The sequence below is a fragment of the Botryllus schlosseri genome, chromosome 2 (genome assembly GCF_051294905.1).
Source record: "Botryllus schlosseri isolate E-star chromosome 2, Bs_hap1, whole genome shotgun sequence".
In the NCBI taxonomy this organism is placed as follows: domain Eukaryota; kingdom Metazoa; phylum Chordata; class Ascidiacea; order Stolidobranchia; family Styelidae; genus Botryllus; species Botryllus schlosseri.
The window spans coordinates 39,447,983-39,459,349 of NC_137237.1; the positions used below are offsets into that span (position 1 = coordinate 39,447,983).

The 11,367-nt window shown below is 39.9% G+C and overlaps 1 long non-coding RNA gene across 1 annotated transcript; it reads right to left on the bottom strand.

The window, feature by feature from the left end:
* Positions 1–5,224: 5,224 nt before the first annotated feature.
* On the bottom strand, positions 5,225–8,433 carry LOC145434641 (uncharacterized). Its single transcript, XR_013913506.1, has 3 exons — positions 7,778–8,433; positions 6,292–6,477; positions 5,225–5,398 (listed from the first exon to the last, which is right to left on the bottom strand). It is a non-coding gene; the product is annotated as an uncharacterized LOC145434641 (long non-coding RNA).
* Positions 8,434–11,367: the final 2,934 nt, after the last annotated feature.

An 11,367-nucleotide genomic window follows, 5' to 3' on the forward strand; every position in this document is an offset into this window, starting at 1 on the left:
TTCCGGCTTTTGAGTAAAATCTGTTTGCGATACATGACGGATCAGCACACACTCAACTTCGGAAACGGAATTACTACCCTAAACTTTAAGTAGAAACCCTGAAACTTGGGACAGTGTTAAATACCACCATCACGACATGACATACCAAGTTTCAAGAATTATCATGGTGTGAAACACCATCAAAATCGACCTATACCAGCAAAGGTCGACTAAACGCATATGACGATAACCGAGTTCAGATATAAATACGATTGTTACATCACACCTTAGGGGCACAGACCTATTGTGCCCCACTTGCTCGGTAATTTTATGAATAGGAGAGAGTAAATCACTGTTTCTTCATTGTACGCGGCTTTGAGAGAATGGACAGTGAAAGCTTGTTATGAGCGCTACCGGGGCAAGCCCCGGCTAGGCCTTCGCAAAGCGAAAACACGGAAGAGAATTCGATTTGCGCAGAGACTTCGCTATATATTGGCCTTTACAAGCGAAAGGACAAGAAGAATACGATTTTCGCTGTGATTTCGGTATATATAGATTGCTGTGCGTCTATAAATGGTAAATAATTGTTATTGAACAGAATTTCAGGTGGGGCAATGCCGAAGGTACCCTATAGGACGAGCCGCCACTGGTATATAGTAATATATGGAATAACCAGCAATGTTATTGACAGAATTCATTCAAAAATTTAACGAACAGGTGCATATAGCAAGCCTCCTAGAAGCTGCATCGATTACCCTATGGTGGGCCCAAGATCAGTGTATATTTGGGCGGGAGGGGGCTGAAAAATATGGTTTGGGTCCTCGCTAGTGGTTACAACTAGCCACATTCAGCCACATACTTCTGAACGGGATAATGACCACCTCTGGTCGATAGGCAAAGCTTTGCTAGTGTGAAGTCATATGGACAGACAATGTGCTCATACCTTATTTTGGAATCCGCTAGTGGACGCTAACGAGTGTCCGGAATTAGAGCCACAAAAGTATGGTGACTCTACATTAACTGTACTCTTGTTTGCGTAGGGCTTCTAAAATACGACTTGATATAAATGCTTACTTTGACTTTTCCGTGTCCTGAAATGTCAAGTTATTAGTGCTCTGAACGTAATGCGTAGGCCTACTACTGGTCCGTTGATATTTTCATGCTAAACCACGGAGGAGTGTCGGTAGGTCGGTACCCCTCACCGAATCTTGACGTGTTCTGGTTATGGCTTTGACATCATTTGTTAGTTTATTCATTATACTATGTATATTACCGAAACATAGGATATGCTCCAACCATCTATTTTCTCTGTCAGCAATATCTGTGACTGAATTTAGAATCATGGATGTTCGTTACAACGGTTGGCATTTCATCTGTCCAGCCAAATACTGTATCTTGTAATAATTTCTGATTTAAATTTGTGATACTCATTTCAGTTATTCTACGGGTTATTTTGTTGCTATATGGCCTTGGACTCTGAAGCCATGAAGTGTTGCGATATGTCCAAATATCAATATAAGTCGGATCGAGAATTGAAAAGAATGCAGCGCTGGCGAAGGCAGCAGTTCATGAAATATCGTCCTCTAAGCATTGGTTCATCCTTCAGCAACAATGTCCAAGATCAGTCGTAAGATATCTGGCTCACAGTACATCGCACGAATATGAGCCCAGATATCAGAGACTACGCCAAGCCTAAACTTGGAAGAATTCATTCACAATTGTGCTCTGAATGACGTTAGCGTGCCACATTGAAAGAAAGCGCTTGTGCAGATAAAATGGTGTCGATGAACCAATTCATCAACAGCAATAAGTCCAACATCAAGTCCAACTCGGGCCACTTTAATTTTCCTATATTCTCGTTGTATTTTGCTTTTAAGGGCTTGTGTTTTGCAGAATCATACCCATTTCATGTTTCCTGACTCTACCCAATTGGACGCAATGCGAATCATATTCCGATGATAAACTCAAAAATTGCAGTGCACAACTGTGCAGGCCACACTCGACTCAAAGTATTGGAAGCGAGGGGACTTCGTTACTTTTCAGTATAAAGTCCGGAATTGCAGTAACAAATATCAAAGTAAGTAACCTGTCCGAAGATTAAAACAGATTTACTAGTCTCATTATGAATTCAAAGGTTCTGAATTACCAGAGTTGGCCAGTAACGAAGTACTTCTACTTTTTTGAAGTAATCAAGTAGGTTTCCGCTACTTGGGTACTTTCTCAAGTAGATCTAATTTGCCGCTACTTCTATTTCTACTTCGTGATATTTTGTGATCTACTTACTTACTTTTCGCTTATTTCAGTATGTCAAGTAGAAGTAGTTTAATCCTCCAATCAGGAAGACAGCCTGATGATTTTCGGGGCTGTTTTCACGGAGTATCACCATTCAATTTTCAGAAAAGTGAAGCCCATAATTTTCGTCGTGCTTCGCGCACAGTGAATATGGAGTGACCAGCATGATTTCACGAAAGTATCGGTGAACAAGATTTAGGTAGCAGGTTGCGTGGTTCCGTTCACACCGCATTGTTGTCCATATGAAATATTTCATCTCAGTGTATATGGTCCATCATAACGTTTGAAAATGATGTTCCGCAATCTAGCATTTACTTATCATATCGTAATTAGCGTTAGGACCCCGGGAAATCTCGATCCCGGGATTACTCCCAATGAAATCCCGGGATTTGTAAACAGCATCTACCAAGGCTTACGAAACGCCATATCTTTGATTTCGGTAATAAAGCAGTGTCACAAACTCGGCTGATTGTCTGAAACAATGGTCTTAAATACGCGGCTCGCGTCGACATTTTGAATTTTCAAGTATTCGACAATATTTACCTGGAACGGTGGTCGGAAACCTTTTTTGTCTAAAGAGCCATATTGGCCCTATTTTGTCCATTTTAACTCCCAAAGAGCCATACATGCCAATCAATTGTTACGTCCCAATGGAAAATCGTTCGAGCTAGAATTCACTACATGAGATTCGTTATGTTCCCCCCAATTTTTCTGTAAAATCACGTACTGATCATGCTGGTTGCCTAATTTAAGCTTACGAAACTTGAGTTACGAGAACGTAGGTTCGTCGTGATGCTACTTTTGAATGCGAGAACCCATGATCACAAGCGTAGTTGGAGCCAAACATGGTCACTACAGTAGTATACATGCCTACCCACCCACTCTAAGCTATGAGACATCAGTGATGTCGGGTCAGGTGAGGCAAGTGAGACAGTACCTCACCAGTCGTCAGGATGAGTGCACGGAAATCGTGAAACCTTGAATTACTATTGGTATTTTCTATCGATGTTCATGAATGACAAGATGTTAGACATTTTTTTTCCAAAACCACACAATTTGCATATTTATTGTATGGAAATAAAGCGCGAAACGAGAGGTAGCCTAAAGCACAGATGGGCCAAACCTCACCAATGATAACGCAATTAATTGTTAATATCTTAGAATTTATTACAACTGATTATATTCGAATTATAACTGATATTAATCGAACGTAACTGTAACGATTCTGAAAATTCAAATACTTATTGACCTCTCAATTGTCAAAGTATCAGCGGTAGCATATAACGTTGCGCTACGCGCCTACATGTTTTATCGCCGGTACTACTGAGCTACTTACCAATCAAGAACGTGGATAGCTATGACGTTGTTTGTAATTCTAACTGTAACGTCCACGGTAGCTTCTTTCGCGCCGAAGATCAAGAAGTGTGTATTTGTGTATTTGAAAACTGCGTTCATATGGGCGTCGCCATGTCTTCTATTCTCTTTGATCAATCAAAGTATCTTGCAATCCAAGATTTCGAGTCGGGTAGGCCTACACCAGTGATTCCCAAGTGCGGCCCCCAGATAGCCTTTTTGCGGCCCCCAAAATATATTAAGAAATCGATTTATGACAAAAAATAAAAGAGGACAAATCATCCTAAAAAAGGACGTATGGTAACCCTGTGATAACTAGATGTGCAACACGTGGCTCACGGTTGAATACGCCGAGATGCATACTGCTTAGCCGGCTAAAAGCAGTAAAATTGGTAGTCCTATAGTCAGGGCCGTAACTGCCGCACCCAAACCCCCCAATTGAGGGGGGCTGAGCTCGAAGGGGGGCCAAAATTATTTCATGAATTAGCATAAATTATAGAGTATTTTTTTAAAATTTATGCAACTTTTTCAAAAATTTTTCGCACTGTGTGCGATTTCAATTCGTCACATATCTTGATTATTGGGTACTGTTCCCCAAGAAAAAATACGCAAGATTTATAGTAATGGGCATATCAGCGTGTGCCATGACCGCACCACAGCGCACCAAGACTTATAAAGTTTTAGGCCATGTAGGCTAACATGTGACTCCAAGAGGTGTGTCAGAACGATCGGCAGTGAGAACGCCTTGGCCTTAAAGGAATGCTTTTATGCTGACCAAAAACTTCGAAATACCAAAAACTTCGTTATATATACAAAATACACATAAGTTTAATTGTCCATATAGGCGCCTAAATGACTGGCACCGAATGTTCTTGTCTTGGCAATCTTAACCTCACATAACAAATACCATCCCGCAGATATGAAATTATATGCCAGTGAAGAAATACCAATCTGAAATCGTGTTATTATTCAGTTTTTTGATATAGCAGACAGGAGGTGACAAAATAACATCATGTAAAGAAGTCATACCTAGGGATCCACCCGCCCGAAGATGTTTAATTTTAGGGGGTCCGCAGTTTCAAAGACACCTTTAACTCAGCTCTACCGGTAAATCTGATTACGTGGGCAAAAAGGACAACCATGCAATTCCCGATCTTATTCACCGATTTTATCATGAATTATCGAAATATTCGCGCGTCGCGCTGTCTCACTAAACAGTACAATTTTAATTTCGTGGTAAAAGCGAACAACGTGATGCGGGGTCAGTTTATCACCCTATGGGAGCCTGGGGTCCTGACGAATAAGTACCCAGCAAACACAGTACAGACCAAAGATGTAGAAAAGCCGAGCCGATATAGTAGATATTAGATCTCGGCAGGTCGTAGAAAGGGGGATTTTGTGTCGACTCAATTCAACGTCTTTTCCATGTCCTTCAATAATGTAAATATTATGCAGATGCTACAGCCTTTAAACATGGTGAGTAGAATGTAGATCCTACGTTAGAAGAAGAAGATCCTGATATAATAACCTGTTTTCTACCACTATGGGCTTAACCTGATCACGGCTGCGTACACACACCACATTATTTACTACATATTAATCACATTTGTGATAATTTAATTTCAAACGAATTGGCAATAATGCCGTTGTAAAAAATAAAACGAACAAACGAACGAATGTCTTTAGAAAGAAAGTGAAAACAGTCCTTATCATCAGGTTTCATCTTCTGATGAGCCAGTTAAATAACCAGCATGCGGCCTTTTTTTTCAACACCCTGCAGAAATAAAATGAAAATGATGATTAATAGCTAAGACATTCGTACTGCGAAAATGGCAGAGGTAGCGACTAACGAATGACTCCTACATTTTTTTCGCCCATACTTACTAAAATGGATTTGATTCTGAACTATTTCCACTCAAGTTTTCAAGTTTTATTATTATATTTTTTAATATTATATGACTAGAGAACTGACTTCAATCGTCACTTCTACTTGATTATCAAGATCAACGATGACTACTTCAGCACTCTTTGAAAACAGCCACTAACACAAAAAGAATTCTTGACTAAAATTTCTTCACATTCTGTCCAAAATGATCAATTCAACAATCCAAATGAATCAGTTATTTGGCAGCTAGTTGGAGAGATATATACTCAAGTCTAGAAAGTGGAATGATACTCTGCCTGGAAAGCTTAAGACCTAACAATATTGTGTACAGAGAACAAAACATTTGAGTGGCGGCACTGGTATAGACATTAATAAATTATTAGAATTGACAGCAAGATAACCAGCAAGACATTAAAATGAGAATTAGTGCAGTTTCTTAGGCTGTAGTGATACTCAGCCAGTAATTGACCTAGCAGAGAGCAAAACGTTGTAAATAAAGCGAGCGAAACCTCCGACAAATGATACGATAAAACCTTAGAATCGACAGTCTTACTAGAAGCAGAATAACAATCATGAGGGGTTAGAGAACAGAAGCCCGGGAAGTGACCATCAGAAATTATTGCATACTGGCCGAACAAATCCATGACCACTAACAAATGGTCTTTCAATAGTCAATATTGATACCAAATGACACCACCCCTATTTCATAGCAACATTTAGCAAATACAGCGCTGGAGTCAACCTTATATAAGCCCTAACCAAACGCCCATTAGTTTTCCCACCTACTACTTCGCGGATGGAAATACGCATTAAAGCGAACGGACGCGACTTGTCACACTCTTGCTATTTCTGCTCCTTTTTTCTCTTCGTTTCTCTTCTCTGTCGCTTCCGCTTGAGGAGAGAAACAGTCGGCCGCGTTTACGGATCGTGAATTCCCGGTGGGTGATTCTTCCTCGAATGGTCAGCACCTTGAAAATTGAGAACAATGTTGTTGCAAAATGCATGACAATTTGAAAGTTACATCATTCTAATTATTCCAGTTATGGCCGTGAATCGTTACAAGTGCGGTAACTATAAGAATTATTACTATACTTCAACTACAAATACAATACATTGTATAAAATGATTACCAATTCTTTTACGTTGATCGAGTCCCAAATAGATGAAATATGTCAAAGAATTTGCTAAATTTTTGTATAATTTGACAGATTCCGAAATCTTCTCAAAGTGCACCTTTCAAAAATTTGATATCAAGACTCCCAACATTTTACAATTCGAAGTTGGATGGCTTTACCAATACAAGCAAACAGTTTGTATCGCAATTGACAATTATGTAGAGAACGCTGCGAGACATATGAGTAGGCCTACCCTAAAACGTTTCTCTCACACGGACATTAGGGCTCTTAAAATATGACTTTTTTTCTCAAATCGTTCTGGCTACTTGATAATATTGTTAGGTTACCTAATTTAAGCCTAAACACAAAATTTGGTTCAATTCCAGCCAGTAACCGCTTTGCTACAGGAGAAGAAAGTTTCTATTTATTATATAAAAATAAATAGGTAATAAAAATTTGAAAATTTTCTGTTCACCCCATGAAAGTGTTAGGCTGTCTATAGAAACGATGCTCACCAAATTTGGTTCAATTCCAACCAGTGGAAGCGGAGATATTGCCGTCGAAAAATTTGGATTTGAATAAAATAGTATTTACGGTGACCGATTCTTTGTTTACTTATTAAAGTTGTGCTCACCGTAAGTACTATTTTATTAAAATCCAAATTTTTCGACAGCAATAACTCCGCTTCCACTGGTTGGAATTGAACCAAATTTGGTGAGCATCGTTTCTATAGACAGCCTAACACTTTCATGGGGTTAACAGAAAATCTTCAAATTTTTTATTATTCATTTTTATATAATAAATAGGAACTTTCTTCTCTTGTAGCAAAGCGGATACTGGCTGGATTTGAACCATATTTTGTTTGTAGGCTTAAATTAGGTAACCTAACAATTTTATCAAGTAGCCAGTACGATTTGAGAAAAAAAGTCATTTTTGAAGAGCCCTACTGTTCATGACCGTCCACGTTTAGAGTTGCATCTCAAAGATGCTAAAATAAGCCTAAATATAATCCAAGCAATACGATCGTCCACTTTGACTGACTGGATTTCTAAAAACACCTTGACAGCTTCCACATCTTACGTTTATATATACTGTCTGCTATCGGCACAACAAAGTAGGCCTATTTAAAAATACCAAAACAGATTCAACATACCACATCTCTTGCAAAGGCTTTTGCTTTCATTCAATTTTCCATCAAACTTCTTTAAATCCTCCTTTGTGGTGAGTTGCTTTGGAATTCTTCTAGGATCAATTCCGATATTGTTTTATCATATACAATCTATGGCGGAATAAAAGTTTCGGATAAGTTCTAAAACGAACACAATTTTCCACACAAAAGTCAATTGCCACACGAAATGCCAAATGCTACGGTCTCATTTTACAAGGTATGGCGAGGAAACGTAGTGGTACGTTCCATTATAGCTAAACACCAATGAATTGCGGGTTCGAGCGTGACACGTCGACTCCATAATTCCTACCGAAGTGTTGGCCGTTTATCTAGGCTCCTCCTCGCCATCTGATTCGCATAGCCATGTCTTAAAAAGCCTAGGAGTGGGCCGTGCTGTAAGTGGGCAGATGGTTGCCGATGCACCCGGCACTTGGTGAATTCGGCCGCACAAACTCGGCACTTGGTGAATTCGGCCCTCGGGAAATTTTGAAATGAAGTGTATTTACAGCTATTAATATGAATTATCAAACTAATAATAGTATTATCAAGTGATTCGTCAATCTTGTAAGGAGGTCAGGGCATCCGTAGATCGCGCAGTCACGGCGTGATTAGATCACGGATTGCGTAGCCACGGGAAATAACACAGCGCTCATATACCGACTACGCGCGGTCTGCTTGGAATCGATGGCGTGAGTCACGGGCCTGTGTCGTGTAAGTTTTGAGAAGATGGATCTTGGCGTTGTATGTGAGATCAAAACTGTGGAACATCAAGCGGCGCTTCTTCGTTTATCGATCACGACAAGCCAGTGTTCCTCATCAACAAATGTTTCGCATGATCACGTCAAAATGAATTATTTTTTGCCTTTGGAGAGACGATTCCACTCTGGGATTAGGGTGTCTCGATAACACGGTTGAAGGATCCCAAGATTACGAGATCTACCACGAGCCACGACACGTTTAAATTTCCTGTTTGATACTGTTCATTCATACTAAATGCATTTCTAATGCGAAGGTGTTCTAGTGCCAATTCCTCCAAGGGCCGAGTTCACCAAGTGAAGAGCGTCGCGTTATTTCCCGCAATTACGCAATCTGTGATCTAATCACGCTGTGACTGTGTGATCTACGCATGCCCTGACCGCCGTACAACATTGACAACCACTCAAAGTGCCAAGTTCACCGGCAAACATTCCAGTAACCAATCATGGTGACCGGTACCGCTACGAGATCTACCACGGCCGAATTCACCAAGTGCCGAGATTGTGCGGCCGAATTCATCAAGTGCCGAGTTCACTGGTAATCGGGCAGATACGGAATAATAATAATAAGAACCGGCCTGGTGTAAAATGACCAGTGTAGTCGAACCACCACCATGAACACCACAAACAAACAAATAAACATCTAACAAGGAAAAGAAATTACCTTTGCAGCCTTTGACAAACACAGTTACCATTGAAACCAGCAATTAAGGTCTTATTCGAAAGCAGGATAACAACTGTTTTAGTGGACATATCAAATCAAATGTTGGAAAGTTCATGTAAAATAGCCCAAAATATTATCTTACTGTGACCATATTCCATCAATATGGTCTGGCTAGCCAAATTCTCTGGGCCAACATAATCAAGCTGCGTTTGGTTTCAACGACTAATAATCTTGTCACTGGATTCGAGGTATAATTGCACTCAAATATCAAATTTTGCTCCATTAATCAACATCAAGTTGAAAATGTCCATTCTTGCACCAACTTTTATAAAATCATGAATCAGTGTTCTACAGGAATGTATCTATATGACTCATATACCTAGAAAATTCAAGCATAAATATTATGATATACCGTAGGTATAGGTACCGGTAATTCAGATGTTTGAAGCGAATTATAGTGGTCTAATTTCACTAAATTAGAGCGAAATGCCAGCAATATAATTGTAATCTAATTCGGAAAAACGGTTTAGCTCTAATTCTAACCTGGAAAAGCTGAAACTTTTCTATAGTTGTCAACACCTGTTTTGCAGAAAGTCAAACAGCTCTAGGCGTCATATACTACAGGCAATTCGAAATACCCCATAATCTATATGCTACTGCATATATACCTTTAACCCGCTACCTCAGTCAGTCACAATTCCTATATATTTACGGCATTTACCATACAGAAAGAGCGAACTATGCCTGGCTGCGACATGTTGCGCTTCACATCTTTGTATGGCGCGATGACGTAAAATTTGAATCGCAGAAATATTCTAGAAGTCACGCATCGATAATCATATTCCTAAACGTACAACATATCACTTATTTAGTTATTCTCTGAATAAAACTATTAACCATACTCGTTGAACATGCGAGATTACCGAAAGATCATGCATGAAGATCATATATATCAGAGGAAAACAAACTATTCGACCTTAGAGCAACAACACGAATATACAACACCGGTGACATCCTCACGCAATAAAACGAAGGGAGAACATTGTTTTCTAATGGATAGAACGAAGCTACCGCATGAGATCGAACAAAACCGGATAGAATTCATCGTGATTGAATGTACCGACAAAGTCATCCTTTCTACGTATTTTAGTCGTACCCGCGAGAGATAGAAAATTTGCATTATTAGGTTAACTACCGGATATAACGAAGCCTAATGCATGAGATGGAACAACACCGAGTATGAATTTATTCTGATTGAATATAACCACAAGACCATCCTACTACGTATTTTAGACATTCCCTCGACACTTAGAAAATCAGAACCTAATCGAGATGATCCCGGATGATCCTTTTACGGTTTTGTGTTTGCTGGGTACTGCTACGTTCCTGCCAACGAGTATACCCCCGGAGATGTTTAATTACTATTGAGGGGGCGTATACCTTTTCAAACACACCTCACTCAGCCCTACCGGTAAATAAGATGACGTGAACAGAGACAGGGTGAAAATTGATAGCAATACATGTAATTCTCGATCATATTGACCAATTCAGTCATGAAACCAAATAAATTTCTCGCGCTTCGAGCGTTTAGGCGAGAAAAGCTGATTCACTCAACGGACACCCAATGTAGCAGATAAGTAGCGGTAAACAGTGTACAGTTTTGAAATTTTGCCAGGGCAATAAAACTATTCCGAAATCGCCATGATGACTGTTTGGGTCCGTTTCGAAGCCGTAGTATGCGTGCGGCCCCGACCGTACTCTGAAATTCTAAATTTGGCCCTCACACCGAAAAAGTTTGGGAACCACTGGCCTACACCCTACATCGAATTCGCGAATGATATTGGTCGCCGGCGCGACAGCAACTTGAATTTGAGGATTTTGAAAAGAGGGGTTCCGAGCCCCTAAACCTGAAGAGGGCATTGTCTTCACCTCGCAAAGACACGTTCATACTGCCATGAGAATATTTATTCTGGCCGTGATGAAAATTTACCAACAAGTTGCTGCAATATTGATCAATTCAGCACAAAAATAAATATTTGGCAAAGAGCCATATCTCATACCCAAAAGAGCCATATATGGCTCTCGAGCCATAGGTTTCCGACCACTGACCTGGAATATATCTTATTTCGGATTAGAGAACTTAAAATTCACTCGAA